This window comes from Ictidomys tridecemlineatus, chromosome 4, assembly GCF_052094955.1.
Source record: "Ictidomys tridecemlineatus isolate mIctTri1 chromosome 4, mIctTri1.hap1, whole genome shotgun sequence".
Classification (NCBI taxonomy): Eukaryota; Metazoa; Chordata; class Mammalia; order Rodentia; family Sciuridae; genus Ictidomys; species Ictidomys tridecemlineatus.
Genome location: NC_135480.1, coordinates 26,984,882 through 27,005,261, shown reverse-complemented (window position 1 = coordinate 27,005,261; position 20,380 = coordinate 26,984,882).

Below are 20,380 nucleotides of genomic sequence, written 5' to 3'. Positions count from 1 at the left end.
GGATCACAAATGATGAAGTAAGGTTGAGCAAAAATAGATTCAACTAAATCTAAGCTCTGCTTTGATCTCTGTATTCTCTGATCCAAATAATTTAGTTGAGTAATTGCAATTCTGATTGAATATTATCACCTTTAGATTCCATATTCCCTTATGTAACTATTATCATTTTGTCATGCATTTTAATATTGTATGCATAATTTAAATTTTATAAAACATTACAGTTATGTTTTATATACTATGTATAAAATACTGTCTGTGAAACATAGATTTAGTTTCTATATTATTCTTTTTTATTTATTGTTTATTCAAAAATGGACACAACACTTTATCTTATTTTTCTATGGTGCTGAGGATCAAACCCAGTGCCTCACAAGTTGAATGTGAGCACTCTACCACTGAGCTATAACCATAGCCCATAGTTTTTTATTTTATTCTTTATTTCCTTCTGAAAATTCATGTTACTGTTTGAAGCAACTTTCCATCTTTTACTCTAGGGTTTCTGTCTAAAAAATTCACTTAGCCTTGCTTCAGATGAAAATATCTTCATTTCTTTTTTCTATGGAAGCTGTAGTATCTGACCATACCATTCTAAGCTGGTAGTTATATTCTTTCAGTGATTTAAGAATTTCAGTACATCACCTTCTGTCTTCCCACATTTCTGTTAAAATGTCAGCTCTCAATCTTATTTTTCCTTATTGATATAATGTGTCTTGTTTTCTATCAATCTTTTAGTATTTTATGCTTATCTGATTTTTAAATCTTTTTACTAGAATATGTTTAAAACAGACAACCTTTGTATCTTCCTCATCTTTGCTATGTTCACTGGCTCTAAATACTAATATCTTTGTTTTTGTTCATAAACAAAAACCACATGTCTCAAACTCAAATCTACTCTTTAATTTTTATTTATATCATCTCTCTCTCCTTTCTCATTCTTCTTCCTTATCTTTATGCTTTATCTCGTGTATTTTCCATTAATCTTTGTTGTTTTGTTTCAATAATTCAGCTTTCTTTGTGTCTAACCTGCTATTAAATACATAGAGTAAAATATTCATTTTGAATATTGCATTTTTCCATTTTAGAGAGTCTATTGCAATGTCTTCAAAGCTGAAACATGTTAGTCGTATTGTGTCTTCTATTTTTCTTCTGTTTCCATATATATGTCACATGTTATTCAGAAAGTTCTTTTCTTCAAAATATCTCCAACATATGACTCATATGTTTTTCACCTTTTTCTATTTATTATGAATATCTGTACCTATAAGTTATATTTTATTATATATCTGACATCATGTACAACAATCAATGTTAACTTTTCTTGCAAACAAATTAGGAGAGCTTACTGTCATCAATCAGAGCAGAAATGGTGTTTAAGTATTATTAAGTTGCAAGTGTAGTAAGATTCAATCTATGTATAATTTCCCCTTGCTATGAGGTAGTGCTCCATCCAGGGTTTGGATTGTGATTTTTGGTGAGTCATAGACTTGCTAGCCATAAAATTGTAACAAATCAAACCCAAATGTTCCAGGGCACTCTGTTATTAGAAACAATTTAGTGATATGAACAATTTATTCTGAGATGATCCTCTAAAGTTTATTTGATTTACTGAAAATTATGACAGATCATATAGTACTTTCAGTTGGAAAAATACTATCCGTGCTGTTGTAAGGTACTTTGTAAGCACAGATCCAATTTTGCTAATTAGAGAATATTTTTAGTTCTACTTTCTTTCACATTGAGATGTGTAAATATCTTAGTCCAACATTTTCATGGATACTGAATTTTGCTTTTATCTATAATTTATTTCTTCAACATATACCCATATAATATAAAACTCATTAGATAACTAATCTCTATTGATTATTTTGAATATTCTACTAAAATTATTATTACAAAACTGGCTTTCAAACTATAAAATTCTAGAATAAAAAATCAATCCATCAAATTATAAAGAGGAACTATTTTAAAAGATTGTTTCCACAATTAGGTATATTTTAAGCTTTCAAAATAAGAAGTATAATCATTTGGTTTTCTATAATTTATTTTTTACCTCCTACATTGACTTATATGCATGAATTTTAATGATGTATTTAAAAAATTCTCTTTAATTAAATCTCCAAAGCTAAAGTTTCTGGTCCTCTACTTTGTGAATATTAAAGCATTAAGATCTCCAACAAATTTTGAAATAAAATTAACACAGAAAGAGAGTCATTTTCTAGGAAGATTACTTTCTAAGCCATTGCAATAGGAAGAAAATACCAGAAGTGATTCAGAACTCAACCATACTGAAAGTGCCAGAGTTTTTAGATTTGAGATGAGGAGGATCATATGACATCTATGTTTGCTGCTTGACCTTATTCAAAAGAAAAATAATTGTTTCTAAGTCAGACCTTTAAGACAGGAGCTAATTTTACCACTTATAGCAAGGAACTCACATAAGTTAGTCTTTCTCTTCCCACAAAGATTAATAGAAAGGGCACTATATTCCTTAAAGGTAAAATTTTCAAGAGATGGATTCCACATTCTTGAGAAAGACGATTCTGTTTAAATTGCATGGCAAAGTTCATAAAAAATTGTATCTCAAAACTTTAGAAAAATAATTTTCATTTTTATGTCTTCTAAAATAAAGGTTGTTAAAAAAGGGATAACAGGAGTACAAACGCAAGAAGAATCATGTCTAAAATTGGTTAACCTTTAAGAAAAGAAAGTTATCCTAGTTACCATGTTGTCAAAATGATGCAGTAAATCATCCTAGTTCCAAATAGTTTTTTTTGTTCATTCATAATATTTATAAATAATGTTTGCTAGTAAATATTTTTTTATCACAATTGATAGCTGTTATGGTTTAAATGTGAGATGTCCCCTAAAAGCTCATGTTAAGATAATAAAATAAGTGTTTAGAGATGAAGTGATTGGGTTACAGTTAAAGAAACTGCTTTGAACTATATGAGGAATTTTAACATATTCATAAAGAAGAAAAGGATGTGGAAAAAAATACCATTGCCAGGAAAACAATTAAAAAATCAGAAGAAAAAGTTTGGTTAACTTTGAATCCTTCTTGAAGCTCATTGTGTTGGTTGTGTGTTTGTTTTGACTTGTTTTATTTTACTGCTAGAGTAGGTTGACCTACTCAACGACGAAGCAACTTCTCAATCCCCACCACCATGTCATAATTTTAGTAGTAGTATGCTTTCTGCAAACATAAGGGTCATAAATTGAATATTAGTATAATATACTCTGATATATCCATGTTTTGCATTATTTGAACAAGAAAATAAGTGTTACTAAAACTGGGTTTCAAAAAAGGAAAATATTTTTCCATGAAACTTTTTCTGCTTCCCCCCCCAAGAGAGATAACATTAAAATTATGGATGAAGTATTTGATTAAAAATGATGTGTAGCTTGGCTTTATTATGTAATCTCAAATAAGTAAACTATTCAATGTCTAAAATTTATATTTAATAAGAGAGACCAGATGAAAATTTCCAAGGTTACTTTTATAACACATAATAATAAGTTTTCTTTCCACAAGCTATCTCATATAATGGAATACACTCTTAATCATGGCAGTTTTTAACTGAGGCAGAAAAATAGCTTCAATTTAGCAGAATTTAAAGGGCATCAAATGGTGATGAAACATCTCTGGTTCATCTAAGTCTGTTTGACTTGTGAAAACTCAATTCACAGAACAGGTTTAACAGGTTTTCATACTCATTAGAAAAATAGAAACACCACATTTGCAGGTTGATCAACAAGAAAATAATGTAAAATAAGGTCCTTGAGAAATAACCTCTGGTGTGGTTCTCAAAAATTGTATTACAGTTAACAATAACACATATTATTCATAAACTTAAATGACCATCCATGATTCTTATTCTTGAAGATGCAGTCTTTTTATTCTTCTTATTTGGGGAATAGAAAGATGTCCCTTAAAGGGCCATTGTCCAGTGCATAGTGATGGAATAGGGCAGCCAGCCATGATCAGTGGTGCTTCCTTCCCCTCTTCTAATGATTTAACATTATGCTTGAAGTGAAGTGCACTTTTAAATTAGCAGGATATCAGACAGGTTCCAAAATAACTCGATAGCTGTAGCCGTCCTAAACTGGTCAGCAGGTGCTATCATCTGTGTCCCATGATGTTCCACTGCTGTGAGATTATCACTGAAGATGGAGCTAAGCAAACCCTAACACTGCACATTTTAGCATCTCATTTTAAAACACTTAATTGAAAGTGTCTGAAGGTTCATAGCAACATGTATGCAGTTGCTAACAATCTCCTCACAGTATACACTCATTAGTGTCCCAGGGATTCTGTCTGATGAATATCTCATAATTTCTGACTGTCTGAAAGTTCTGTCTTCTCTCCCAGCAAATGGTGCATATGACAGTCAGTAGCTAATTAGAAAGATCACCTTTGTTTTACCAAATGCAAACTACCTAAAATCTTGACAACATCATCATCTTTGGCAATGGGAAATAAGTATAAGAAGTCAAGGTCAGCTGTGAAGTCAGTAATACCTGAAGTATTGGTAACTGATTATTAACATTTTTTCAACTAACTTATTTCTTTGAAAGTTGACAATATATACAACAGTATAAATGAATTGGTTTCATTTTTGCTAATACTTTCCTCTACTTCTTTTCATTATATGTCTTCTAAACCCAATAGACTATATGTTATTAAATTGTTGGCAATATAAGGAAGATTTTTTTGTGTATTTGTTTTTATTGTTGCTTTAGTGTTTTATGTGTGTACATTAAAAATCATACCCATGTCTATAAAAAGGCCATTTTTTTGAAATCATTTCATTTATTTTCTTACTATTTAATAATATTGGAATATGATTGCTATATTTTTTTCAAATATACTGACACTGTCTTAAGAATAAGACCTTTTTTTCAAGTGTTCTCAAAGGAAAATGGACAGAATATTTACATAAATAGGCTAACTATATTTTTATAATTACCCAAGTTAGTGTTAATTATCAACATTATACAGATAAAAACTAAGATTAAGACAGAATAAATAATCTTTCAAAGTCAAAAAGCTGATAAAAGATTATCTTTGATTCTAAACTTAATTGACCTGACTACCAAACCCATGAGGTTAATCACTGTGCTGTATCATGTGTGTCCAGATATACTGAGAAATAAGAGATATGAAGAGGATGATCAACATTGGTATTAGAATTCAACAAAACTAGAATGAATGAATAATAGCATATTATCTCATTTCTGGTTCTCTTTTAAATGTAAGATAGGCAGTCAAAGTATGATAGTGTAGAATAATAGGACTTTCAATGTAGAATCATTCTAAGGAATCAATCACAACTTCCTTTTTACAGATAAAGTAAAATTCCAGAATGGTGACTAGATGATCAACTTTAGTTTTCTAGTTGTATTGTTTCTCAATTCAAAAGGAATATCTAGAAATTTTTTCTGATAATCATGATGTGAGAAATGTGCTTCTGCTGTCCTAAATGGCTAGTTTATTCTTAAGAAAATGCAATTAGATCCTTAAAGGAAACACAAAAGTAGCACTATATAGAAGAGCAAAGTGCAAAAAAAAAAGTTATTCAATTAAAAAAATGTTATTTGCTCTTTCATTAACTAGTTCACATTAAATAACTATAGATTTGAACAAAGCATGTGACCTTTCATATACTAGACAACAGAATGTATAAGATAATCTCAGAGAAAACAGAAATATGCAAAGTGATATTCCTGTCCTGATGCCTCTGACATTCTGTCTTGGAAATAGTTTCTTGGCTGTGGTTCAGGGTGCCTAGCAGCCTAAGCACATAATGTTAGTATCAATGAACTGAGTTATGTTGGTATTCTGAGATTTACAAGACATGGCACCAAAACAAAATAACAAACAAACTAATAAACCAAAAAAAGACAAAATACAGATCTAAGCAGGAAAGAAGTTTCTGAAATCAAACCAGGAAATCAGGTGAGCCAAACATTAATACGCAGTAACATAGTGAAAGACCTCAGATTTAGGGAAAGTAGATTATCAAAGTGATAAACTGGGATTCCAGAGGTTATACAAAAACAAAACGTCAATTTTCTGCAATTTCTTCTAGAAGGCTGAAGCAGAAGGAACACTTTCTAACTCATGAGTCCAGCATTATGCTCAAAAAAATAAAACAAGAAAATACTACTATACAATAATATCTCTTACTACACACCAAGAAAGAAAGAAGAAAGTAAAAGTACACAATAATATATTTCATATATAAATGCAGAAAAAAATCCTCTAAAAGTTTAGAAAATTAGACAATCATGGTGATACACACCTGTAATCTCATCTATAATGTCTGAAGGCTGATGTCAGAAGATTGTGAAGTTTGAGATCAGGCTGGACAACTTAGACTTGTCTCCAAATAAAATGAAAAAGGGATGAGGGTATAACTCAATGACAGGAGACTGCTGGATTCAATCCTCAAAAATGAAGAAAAAATATTGGAAAAACAAACCCAACAACATATAAATATAATTATGGCTGAGTGAGGTGGCAACTTAGAAGTAATCCCAACTTCACAAAAGACCAATGCAGGAGAATTCCAAGTTGAAGACCAATCTAGGCAATTTACCAAGATACTATTAAAAATAATAATAATAATAATAATAGATGGGTTGTAGCTCAATGGTAGAGCACCATTGAGTTCAATTTCCAGTAGCTTCGGTGCAGAAAAAAATAAATTACGATCCCAAACCAGTGGATTTCTACAATGTAAGCAGGGCTAAATTGGCATTCAAAAATCAACTACTATAATCCCTCACATCAACAAACCAAAGGGAAAAAAAATCACCTCACAATATCAATAGATAAAGAATTCGACAAAATTCACATCCATGTTTGATGAGAACACTCTGTTCACAAGATTAAGAGTGGAACTTCCTCAACTTGATTAAAAATAACTAATTAAAGAGCTACTAGAAAACTGAATGTTGTGCAAGTAGAAGTTTTCCCACTAAGATCAGAATCTCCATAGGGATGTTTCCTCTTAGTGACATATTTCAACATCATTTTTAAAGTTCCAACTAATGCAATAAGGATAGAAAAGAAAACAGAAGACACATTAACTATGGAGAAAAATACAATACTGTTTTTGTACTTAAATGTTATGACCATATAGAAAATCACAAAGTATGAACAAAAATTCTGGAACTCAGTAATTATAGCAAGGTGGCAGGAAACATAGTTACTATGCAAAAGTACTGGAGATTTAAAATAGAGCAAATTATATTCCATCCATGAATGATTATGTCAAAATGAACCCACTGTTATCTATTATCTAAAGTGCACTAAAGAAATCAACAACAACAACAACAAGAAGACAACTGCTTTCTCATATAAGAAATGAACAAGTACATATTGGATCTAAATACATCATACTATTTACAATTAGAAAATTCCTAAAATTTTATACTTAGGTATAACTTTAACAAAATTTTGAAAATTGATATACGGAAACTACAGAATTCAGATGAAAGAAGGAAAAACTAAATCTTCATGGATATGAAGTGTCTACATTTTCAACATATGATTTATTCACAACTTGATCTGTATATTTTGTGCTATCCCATCACATTCTCCTCAAGTCTCATTTGTATATTCTAAAGTTTACATGAAAAGGCAAAGCTGACATAACACTGAAGAAGGGTCAAATTGGAGGGCGAACACCGTCAAACTGTTAAGAATTATTACAAAGCTACAGTAAACAAGACAATGTGATATGGGCTAAATAACAAACAAATTGTTGAACAAATGACCCCCACAAAGGACCCCCACAGATATGTCAACAGATGTTTAACAAAGTCAAAAGGGCACTAAAGCAAAAATTTCTACTCAAATGATGCTAGAACAACTGGAATTCTTCATGATGAAAAAGTCTAGATGCAGAATGTATGTCTTCACAAAAATAAACTAGAAATAAATGACAGACTTAAATATGAAATAAAAATTACAAAGCTCCTAGAAGATAATATAAAAGAAATTGTAGATGAACCTCAATTGATAATAAGTTTTAGTTACAACTCAAAGGCATCACCCATGAAAATGGAATTGATAATCTGGACTTTACTAAAATAAAAAGGAAAATTCTACTCAGTGAAAGACACTGTCAAGGGAATGGGAAGAAAACAACAGAGAGAAAACATTTTCAAAATATATATATATATATTCGACAAAGGCTATTATCCAAAATAGGTAAAGAATTCTTAGAACTTAACAATAAGAACACAAAAACTCAATTTTAAAAAAACTACCGGCTGGAGTGCAAAATGGTATAGAGACTTTGAAAGACACTTGGCCCAATCTACTTGCAAACTAAACATGCCTTCACCATAAGTTCTTTGGTATTATCCAATGAATTCAAAACTTGTGCCCACATAAAAACTGAACAAGGATGCTTATAGAAACTTTATTCATAATTTACAAAATCAGAAGCAAACAAGATGTTCTTTAGTTGATGAATGAGTAAACTGGGACACCTAGAGAGTGGCATATGATTCACTTCTACAAAGATATGAGCTATTAAGTTATTAAAAACAGAGAAACTTAAATTCATAGTTACTAAATGAAAAAGGGTAATACTCTATGGTTCCAAATGTATCCCATTTCACAAAGGCAACACTCTGGAGACACCTTAAAAAAGATCGTTGCCAAAGATGAAGACCGAGAGAGAGAAAAAAAAAAATGAAAAGCACAGAGGATTTTTAGGGCAATGAAACAACTCTGAATGATACCATGATAGAAAGTATGTGTGATTCATTGCACTTTATTTCAAACCTATATAAATAAACAACATTCAGTGGACCCTAATGTGAACTATGAACATCTGGTGAAAATGATGTATAGTGTAGGTTCATTAATTGTAACAAATATGCAACAATGGTGGGAATGTTTTTCATGAGGCAGGCTATGCATGTGTGGCGGCTGGTGTTATATGGACCATCTTCATTTGCTGAAGGATAAACATAATTGTCAAAATATTCTTCCTTAACCTATCTCTAACTGCATTTCAGTATACTACTTAACCTATTCCCTGACATGTCATTCTCTTGCTCCAATGCATCTTTCACCCTCTAATTTTTTATCTAATTGTTATCTAATTTTTTGTGTATAGAATGCATCACAAAATGGTATTTTTTAAAAACATCTGAGAATTTTTAAATTAAAAAAAATTAGACAATTTTGAGGGTTATAATATGCCTATAATTTTGGTCTTTAAGAAAGGAATAACTTATGCAATGTTTTCAAGAAACATTTTGGGGAATTCTAGCATGAATTTAAATGTAACTCTACAGTATTGTGCTTATGATTGGAAAACAGTTTGTAGCATTAAAAAATTCCAGTGGTTTGCTTGATCTTCTTCCCAATCTGCTCAGCAACATGCTATAAAATGAACCAGATATTAAAATACATTAAAATGCAAGAGCAGAAATAGATACCTTATTCTCCTTCATTCCCGCAGGCAATAACTCTTCCTCCTTGACCTACCCCACAGTGCATGCATGTCACTTTTAAGCTGCTTAAAAACCCACTGATTTTTCCATCATTAAATTATTCTTCAACCAGAACTTTCTGAAGTACACATGAGAACTCTCTATGAGGCAACAGGAGAGCATTTAATTGGCTTTTAGGAGTTGCAATAAATAGCCTTTAAGATATTTCAAATACTAAAAGAAGATGCTAAAGACATTTAGAGAAAGCTTTGGGTTTAGAGTCAGAATTGAACATCTCAGCTAGATGAAAATGTTATTTACTAACTATTGCATTGCAATGAAAGTACCCACATGATCTATTAGCTAAGTATTGCTTTTTTTTTTTTTTCTTTCCGGATGTAATCAGGCAATTCTCAAGTAAGGCAAGCAAAGCAAAATCTAGCATAGAGCGTAAGTACTCAGTGTTTGACTAAACATAATCTGGGCCTTATTTCATTTCTTTTACTCAGACTTTGTTTATTCTTGGAGGATTTTCGTGATTTCCTTGAAGTCAACACCTCAAAGATTTGGGATATGGCAATGGAGACAAGACTGTTTTCCCTCAGGCACAGACATCTTTTCAAGATGCTGCTGCTTAGGCTTACAACAGACCACAAAGAAACCCTCATCAGATTGTAAATGGCATGAGGTTCTTATAGTTCCTTCCCTTGTCCTATTAGTAAAACCTATTTTCAGATGTTTTGTTTATGTGTGCAAGCATACCCACCCACACACTCACTAGAAGCTTATTGCATTGGAAATAGATGCAGTATTTCTATAGTATAAATCTTGGAACAGTTTCTTTTAGTATTGCACAAGGCTGGTTTGTGTAAACTCACTGCACAGGCCCAAAGTCAGTGCCAATGATTCCAAGATCTATGATGACAAGGCCATTGGCCACATAAATCTTAATAAGCCTTTCAGACAAATCTACTTTTTTGTTTCATATTATGAGATTAGAAAATATTTTTAACCTTTTAAATAGTTGTAACAAATCAGGGTAATATTTTGTGAAATTTAAGATTTGAATTTTAATGTGAATAAATTTGACTAGAAAAAAATATACACTTAATATTTTACATGAGCATGGTACAATGGTAAGCCAAATAGCTGGGATACAGACTGTATCCTATAGAACCTAAAACATGTAGCACTTGGTCCTACTGATATGTCCTTGAAAAATAGAATTGACTTTTACTAAATGAAGATAAAGTTAACATTAAGTGAAAAAAATAAATAAACAGTGTCTTCTGGAGTTCCATTATTCTAAGTATCAAAGAGAAACACAGAGAAACTTTGGCATATGATAATGAAAATTAGAATCAAATCAATTGTGGTAAAAAAATCCACAGGGAGCATTAAGCAAAAATAATAGCATAGGGAATGCAACTGGGTTAGCTGTTGGAAAGATGTCTAGAGGCCATTCAGATAACAAAGATAATGACAACTTTATCCTGTGTTAGGAAAACACCATATGGGTCTTGAGATTTTAAATAAATATAATGATTGAAGGGAGAAAACAGTTAGTCTCTCATATTAGACTGCAGTCATTTTTTTTTTTTTTTTTTTTTGGTAAGCACTAGAGCAGCCTAGGAATGAGGGAGAGTTCTGGAAGATGGAAAGTGCATAATCTTTACTGCCTTGGAAATTTCAGCATATCTAAAGAGCTCATGAAAGAGGTTTCACCTAATTCCAAAATTAACATAAATTCTCAAAAGATATTTCAAGATCAGAAATAGAAATCATGTGTAATTATATATGCATATATTTATACACACACACACACACACACACACACACACACACACACACACACACACAGACACCTTGATAACCAAAGTGATAAAATGAGGCCGTTCCTAGGGTTGTAGCACCTGGAAGAGTCTGCCTTGCCATGTTAAAATACCTTTTTTGGATATGCCTAAGCCCAACAACTAAGGGAAGCAAGAAATAGTGAATTGAACACTGTCTTGATAAGAGGACACCCTCCAAATATCACTGCACTTGGAAGTTTCATACCATAGGCAAGCAAATGGGGACAGTTTGCCTCTAGTGCAAACCGTGAGGAATGCATCATCTGCAGAAATGTAAAAATAGTAATAAAAGACTGTTGAAATTAGATTGTCTTTATTATCTCCAGGTGCCAATACAGTAAAAAAAAACAAAACAAAAGAAACAACAACAACAAAAAAAAACACTGATCAAATACTTCTCTTCCCAAATATCACTTCTTGTTCTCAGTCATTTGCTCTGGCTTTTACTGAAATACAAATATGCTTTAAAGTGGGTTTAATCTGTAATGTATCCTGTAGTAAATTATGCCTTCTAATAGAAATTATTAACATAAGAAATCTTAGTGCAACATCTGCACTCACATGGATTTACTTTAAGAGTGAGTGAGCTGGCTTCAGACAGTTTGTCTCCAACCTCTGTAGTTTTATATAGTCCTATTACTATTACACACATGATAATCAATATTATACTGAAAAATAAACAATATGACCACAGTGAATCTAAAAACAAAAAATAGAACTTTAATTATTCAACTGAAGTCATTCTGGTGGATAACTTGGAAATTGTATTTGGTTGTAAAATTTGAAACAGAAACCCAATGAAAACTACCCATGGCAGGTTATTGATTTCCTAGGTATGCATTTGTGATGATCTTTTAAATACTTTACTGAATTTTAATAACATTAATAAAATTCTAATTGTTTTATTTTTGAAATTTGCTTATTTAAAAGTGAAGATCACTGGAGACCTATTTCTCCTGTACAATAATAAAAACACTCACAAAATTAACTATATTAATTTTTCCTGAACTTTGGAAGCTACCCAGTCTTGGTAAATTTATAGGGGTACAAAAAAAAAGACTGAATCAGTTCAGTAAGTATGGAGACGTTTGTGACATTTAACTTGAATCTAGTCATACCTTTCTCTTTCTATGAACACATTGAAAAAAAGTAGCCTCAAAAACACGGTGATGTGAAAGCAAGGAGAATTGTAGTAATTGCGTTGAAGATTGCATTTGATGTTCTTCCAAGATTTGTATATACAAAGCCTGTCATGATTTGACCTGTCTTCCACTCCTTAGAAACTCCCATTCACAGAATATTACCATTATCTGATTGATGCAGAGTTCACTTTCTATGGGAAAAGCCCTTGCTCTGGAAAGTTTGTTGAAAAGAATCAGTCATAATTGTTTAAATTTGCAGTGGCTGGAGGCTCTGAAACCAGTGAAGAAAATAAGAGTCTGAAAAAGTAATAATAAATAATGATAATGATGATGATGATGAGGATGATAATTGGAAAATACAATGCTGATTTTTGTAAGTTTTGAAAATTCTTGACATATTACTGAAGGCACATTCATGCACCACACATGCCCAGGATCTGAGAGAGACCCATTCTCCCAACTAGCCTACCTTGAGGTCCTGGAGGAAAATTAAGGCAAATGCAGAGGTGTATACTGCCTGAGTGCTAATATGCCCCAATGTACACATGCAGGCATCACCAAACAATGGAAAAATATGACTGATTTAGGCATTTAAAGCAATATATGAGTGATTCATTATTAGTTATTTTTAAGCTAAAGAAGTGGAGACATAAGTGGGAATTGAATGAAGAGGTGCTTCAATTGGGGAATTGCCTTATTTCACTCAGCATGATATTCTCCTGTTCCAACCACTGTCCTACATCATCCTTGGTCCTTTTACGTGTGTGTGTGTATTTAGAGAAAGGCTCTCGCTAACTTACTAAGAGCATCAAGGAGTTACTGAGGCTGGCTTTGAAGTCACATTCCTCCTGCCTCAGCCTCACAAACTGGTGGGATTACTGGCATGTGACACCATGCCTGGCTCAAGAAAGCACCTTGCTAAAATTTGAATTTGAATTTTATTGAATCTGCCAACCAAATTGGGAAGCCTTGTCATTTTTACAAAACTATACCCTCTAATTCACGATGGACTGTATTACTATTTATTTAACACTTCTTTCATTACCTACAATTCATGTCTTGTAGCTTTCTGCCCATAGGTCTTACACACATTAGATGAATGCCTAAGAATTTCATTCCATATTGTTATAAAGTATATCGTTGGACAATCAAATTTCTGTTTTTAATTAATTATAATCAGTTATACATGAGACTAGAATTTTGTTGTTGTTGTTGTTACAGGGTGTTGAACTCAGGGCACTCGACCATTGATCCACATCCTGAGCCTTACTTTGAATTTTATTTAGAAACAGGGTCTCTTTTATTTGCTTAGTGTCTCGATATTACTGAGCCTGGATTTGAACTCATGATCCTCCTCCCTCAGTCTTCAAAGCTGCTGGTATAATAGAATGCATTCTGATACATCATACATAAATGGAGTATAACTTCTCATTCTTCTTATTGTAATGGTGTGGAATTACACAAGTCGTATAATCATATATGTACATAGAGTAATAATGTCTGATTCATTCTACTATTCTTCTTAACCCCATACTCCTCCCCCATCCTTCACTAAATTCTGTCCAATCCAAAGTATCTCTACTCTTCCCTAGCAACCCCCTACCCCCTTATTGTGAATTAGTATCTGCATATCGTAGAAAACATTCAGCTTTTGTTTTTCTGGGAATTGTCTTATTTCACTCAGCATGATATTCTCCAATTCTATCCATTTACCTGCAAATTACATAATTTCTTTCTTCTTTAAGGCTGAGTAATATTCCATTGTGTGTATATACCACATTTTCTTTTTCTTTTTAATATTTATTTTTTAGTTATCGGCAGACACAACATCTTTGTTGGTATGTGGTGCTGAGGATTGAACCCAGGCCGCACGCATGCCAGACGAGCGTGCTACCGCTTGAGCCACATCCCCAGCCCCCACATTTTCTTTATTCATTCATCTTGAAGGGCATCTAGGTTGGTTCCATAGTTTGGATATTATGAATTGAGCTGCTATAAATGTTGATATGGCTATGTCACTGTAGTATGCTGATTTTACGTCCTTTGGGTATAAACTGAGGAGTGGGATAACTGGATCAAATGGTGGTTCCATTCTTTCAACAAATAATTTTGTCATTTGTAAAGAAAGACATTTTTGTTTATTTTCCCCACTATATATATATTTTCTATATCATTGGACAAAACAAATCTTTCAGTATAGCTTTTACTTGGAATAATGATAGAAGACACTCTTAGCACTTTTTAGTTTTTATTGATCCCTAGTTGTTTTATCATAAATTGAAATTGTCAATGCTTTGTCTGCATCAATTGATATGGTTATATGACTTTTTGTTTTGGCCTCCCTATTGATATTTTGGGTTACATTAATTTTTTTTCAAATGCTGATTGAGCACTGAGTACCTGGAAAAAATTAACTGATTTTGAAGAGTTTTTTTCTTACTTTTATGTCCTTTAATATGAATCACATTTAATACCTAAATTGCTTTTGTTGACTTTCTATTAGCTACATCTTTTTCATTTTCAGCTCCATATATATTTCTTTCATATAATATGCTGTTACATTCAGTAGGATGGAGACTAGGAAAAAATTAATCCCATGTCCAGAAATGCTTATTCAGATGATGTCAAACAGTAGGATTCTTTTTCTTTTTTTTTTATACATATTCTGTGGATTATGCCTGATTAGATAATAGTATTACCCCTCTAAATTCCAATACATGGAAAAATGTAAAAGAGTTCTTAAAACACTGATTGCTAATAATTATTTTTATAAATTTCTGAATTTCTAATAGGAATTAAAAATATTCTTCTTCATTATTTTCCTTATTAACAATCAAATCTAAATAAGACAATCTTTTTCAGTCACAATACATTCTGTAGGCAATTTCTTTGCTCTTTCAGTAAATGGAATATGATTAATATTACAGGATGTTTTCCAAATAAATCTTTATACATTTAGGATCTCTGTTTTCCTGTTTAATATATTTTGATACCACCTCTGCAGTATTCTATATCCAGGATTACCTCTATTATACTACCTAGGATTACACATCAATCTAATGCGATCAATTATTTTTTTATAGGATGAAGTTTTATGTGTCTCTATATTTTGTTTTCTAACATTGGTTTTTGAAACTTTTTTTTGGGGGGGTACAGGGTTTGTACTGAGGAGCACTCAACTACTGAGCCACATCCCCAGCCCTATTTTGTATTTTATTTAGAGACAGGGTCTCACTGAGTTGCTTAGGACCTTGCAATAGCTGAGGCTGGCTTTGAACTCTCAATCTTCCGGCCTCAGTCTCCTAAGCCAGTGGGATTATAGGTGTGAGCCACCACACTGGGCTAGGGGTGTTGTATTTTGTCCAGGGCTTTTTCTGCATCTATTGTGATAATCATATGATTCTTGTCTTTAAGTCTATTGATGTTTTAAATTACATTTATTGATTTAGAAAAAGCAGTCATGAAATTTATTTGGAAAAATAAGAGACCTAGAATAGACAAAGCAATCTGTAGCAAGAAAAGTGAATCAGGAGACATCACAATATTAGACATTAAATCATACAATTGAAAAATAGTTAAAAAACAAACATACAAACAAAATAACCATAAAACTGACAACAAAACAGATATGTAGACCAATGATACAGAGTAGAAGACACAGAGACAAACTCACATCCATACAGTTATCTCATTCTAAACAAAGGCACAAAAACATACATTGGAGAAAAGATAGCATCTTCAACAAATGCTTCTGGGAAAACTGGAAATTGATATAGTTTTAATTTCATTTTGCTCTATCTCTCACCCTGCCCAAAACTCAACTCAAAGGGGATCAAAGACTTAGGCAATAAAACAGAGATCCTGCACCTAGTAGTAGAAAAAGTAGGTCCAAACATTCACCATGTCAGTGTAGAAACTTAATTCCTCAACAAGTCTCCTAAAGTGCAAGAAGTAAAATCAAAAATCAATAAATGGGATGGATTTGAACTAGTTTTCTCAGAAAAGGAAACAATTAATAATGTGAAGAGAGAGCTTATAGAATGGGGGAAAATCTAGACCTTAATCTCAAGGATATATGAAGAACTCAAAAATCTTAACACCAAAACACAAATAACCCAATCAATAAATGGGCTAAAGAAATGAACAGACACTTCGTGGATGAAGAAATACAATTTATCAACAAATACATGAAAAAGTGCTCAACATTTCCAGAAATCAGAGAAATTCAAATTAAAATTACTCTGAAATTTTATTTCACTCTAGTCAGAATGACACTTATGAAGAACGCAAGCAACAATAACTGTCAGTGAGGATGTAAGGAAAAGGGTACACTTATACATTGCTGGTGGGACTGCAAATTTTGGCAACCACTATGTAAAGCAGTATGGGAGATTCCTTATAAAACTTGGAATGAAACCACCATTCAACCCAGCTATCTCATTCCTTGGTTTATACCCAAAGGATCAGCATGCTACAGTGCCATGGCCACATAAATGTGTATAGCAGCTCAAGTCACAATAGTTAAATTATGTAAGCAAACTAGATGTTATTCGATAGATGAATAGATAAAGAAAATGTTTTACACATACACAATGCAATATCACTCACCCCTAAAAAAGAATGACATTATGGCATTTTAAGATAAATGGATAGAGCTGGAGAACATGATCCTAAATGAAATAAATTAATCCTCTAAATCCAAAGAAAGAATGTTTTCTGTCATATATGCATACTGACTCACAATAAGCAGGAGTGGTTAGGGAATAATAGAGGTACTTTGGATTAGACAGAGGGAAGTGAAGGAAAGGGAAGGGGTATGGAGTTAGTAGAATGAATCAGACATTATTGCCCTCTTTACGTATATGATTGCATGACTGGTGTGATTCTACATTGTGTACTATCAGAAGAATGAGAAGATATTATCTATTTATGTACAATGTTTCAAAATGTACTCTGATAGCATGTATAACTAATTAGAACAAATAAAATAAATTAAAATTGCCTGACAAATGTCATTAAGGATGTCTCCATTTAACATTTAGTACCTTTTCTTTTTATGCCTAGTGACATTTTATTTTGTAGTTTAATGAATGCTGTTTTAATACAGATAATTATCATTACAATAAAGTTGTCTGTTGTTTCATATTCAGGATCTAAAATTTAACTAATCTTTTGTTTTCTTACTACATATTTTCAAGTCTCATACAGGGTACCCAGTATTAGAGAATTACTACAGTGGGAAGGAATGGCATATGATGGTATTTCCATGTTACTATGAAATTAAGGCATTTTAAAAACTATATACATACTCACATAGATGCTTACATTATATATTGAAATATATATATATAAAATATTTATAAAATTGAAAAAAAATTATATATATATATTGGGAAAAGGAGTGAGAAAGAGATAGAAGAGATTTAGTGCCTTCTTATCCATCTGTTATGGTTCATACATGAGATGTTTCCTAAAAGGCTCATGTGCTAGGCAATGAGGAAGTGTTCAGAAATGAAATTAGATTATGAGAACTGTAACTTAACCAATGGATCGATCCATTCAATGGTTTAGATCTGAATGGATTACTCTGTGGCAGGTTGGGTGTGACTTGAGGAAGGAGGTAATTAGGAGTGTGCAGTTGGGTATTGTATTTTGTCTATGGTTCCTCTTCCTCTCTCCTTGGCTGACCTGAATTGAGAGCAGCATTCCTCTGACTCACCTTCCACCATGTTGCTCCCTCACACCTAGGGCCCAGAGCAGTGGAGCCCAGTGACCACTGACAGAACCATGCATGATCCCCAAATGAGTGTTTATTCCTCTAAGTTGTTCTAATCAGTTACTTTATTCACAGTGTCAAAAAAAACTAACTAACACTCCATCCTATGATAAAATATCCCTATTCATTCACATTGTTTAGAGGAAAAACATGCTGTAGGAAAAGGGGAAAATTGCATTCTCCCCCCTTGGTGTGTTTTTATTGTAATTAGATATTTCTAGGAATGTGATGTGTGCAATATTTCAATTTTTAGGTTTAGAAGGCTTTTATTTAATCTGCCACTACTTAAAGCATAGGGAAATGATCAAAACCATTTGAATGAAATTATCTGTATCTAATGCATTTTATGTTTACCTTAAAAGTCTCATTTTTGACCAATTAATATGTCTCACCGGCTACTGAACTACATTTGGTATCTGTGAACTGCCATTTTTTTTTTTTTTATCCAGAGGAGAAACTACTATTTTCTCATCCTAGGCTGGGTATGCCTTAACATATTTTTAATTTAAATTCCTTTTATCTATTATTAGATGTTGGAAAATAACAAATTATAAAAGAAAACCTCTTCAAACATCCCACTACATCATATTCTTATTCCAAATCTACATGGAATGCTTCCCTCTGCCAAAAGTTGTCCTATAAAACTGAATTCCAATTCCACCAACTCATTTTCTCAGCACTCTCTCATTGTATGTTTGGACTTGTTGATTGTAGAGTGGAAAAATTTGAAAGTGTTCCAAACATTCTACATTTCTTCTATCTTCCTCATTAACTTTTTTCTCATCTTACTTTTCCTGTGTGCCATTCTGGAGATAAAGTTGGTACCTGACTACTTTCTGGATTTTCTCCCTATTATTATTATTTCTTTTTTTCCCCCTATTATTCTTTAAAAGATAGCTATAATCTTTGTGTTCTACCAATAATTATAGGCCCATCTGCTGAACTTCATGTGTTCACAGCTTGAAATATCTCTCCTACATTTGTAGACAAAGTGGTGAGAGGTTAGGGATGGTTTATCATATCTGCATCCGTCTTAAAGGTCAGGAACATACAGAGGTCAGAGAGGATCCAACAGCAAGTTAGAAGCTACTAGCAAGGATGCATGTATAGACCAACAGCCATGGTGAGGAAACTCATAAAAGTCATGAAATTTCCTGTGATGTGATTCCTCAACATTTAATTTTCTTTCAGTAAAAAAACAAAACAAAAAAAAACCACACACTTGTGCTAAGCAGAGTCCCTTGATTTATGGCATATTCTTATATATTTTCCATAGAAATAGGTTTTTTTTCTCTTTAAATACCTATTTTTTAGTTGCAGTTGGACACAATATCCTTATTTTATTTTTATGTGGTGCTGAGGATGGAACCCAGGGCCCTGCACGTGCTAGGTGAGCGCTCTAGCACACAATCCTGAAACCAATCTGGAACCACAATCCCAGCCCCTATTGTTATTTTTAAATTTATTTTTTTATTTTTGTTTCTTTGGGTCTTTATTTCTCAAGATACGTGTGTCATATAAAATTTACATTAAGTAAATTCAATTGATTTTCTATTGTCAATCTGTTTTTTTCTTTCTTTCTTTTTCTCTTTTCCTTTTCTTATTTTTTTTTAGATATACATGACATATTATGAAAACATGGGGTGCAACCCGTTACAATTTTCATTCTGTTCTTTGGTTGAACATGTTTTGGAGTTACATTGGTCATGTATTCATGTATGAACATAAAAGAGCTATGTCCAATTTATTCTACTATCTTTCCCATTCCCATTCCCGTCCTTTCCCTTCATTCCTCTTAGTCTAATCCAATTAACTTCTATACTTCCCCTTCCTACCCTTCCTTGTTATGAGTTATCATCCACATATGAGAGAGAACATTTGGCCTTTGTTTTTTTTAGGATTGGTTTATTTCACTTAGCATGATAGTCTCCATCTTCATCCATTTAGTGGCAAATATCATAAAGTCATTCTTCTTTTTGGCTGGGTAATATTCCATCGTGTATCTATACCATTTTTTCTTTATACATTTGTCTATTGAAGTGCTCCTAGGTTGGTTCCATAGCTTGGAAATTGTGAATTGAGCTGTTATAAACTTTGATGTCCCTGTGTCACTGTAGTATGCTGATGTTAAGTCATTTGGCATATAAGCCAAA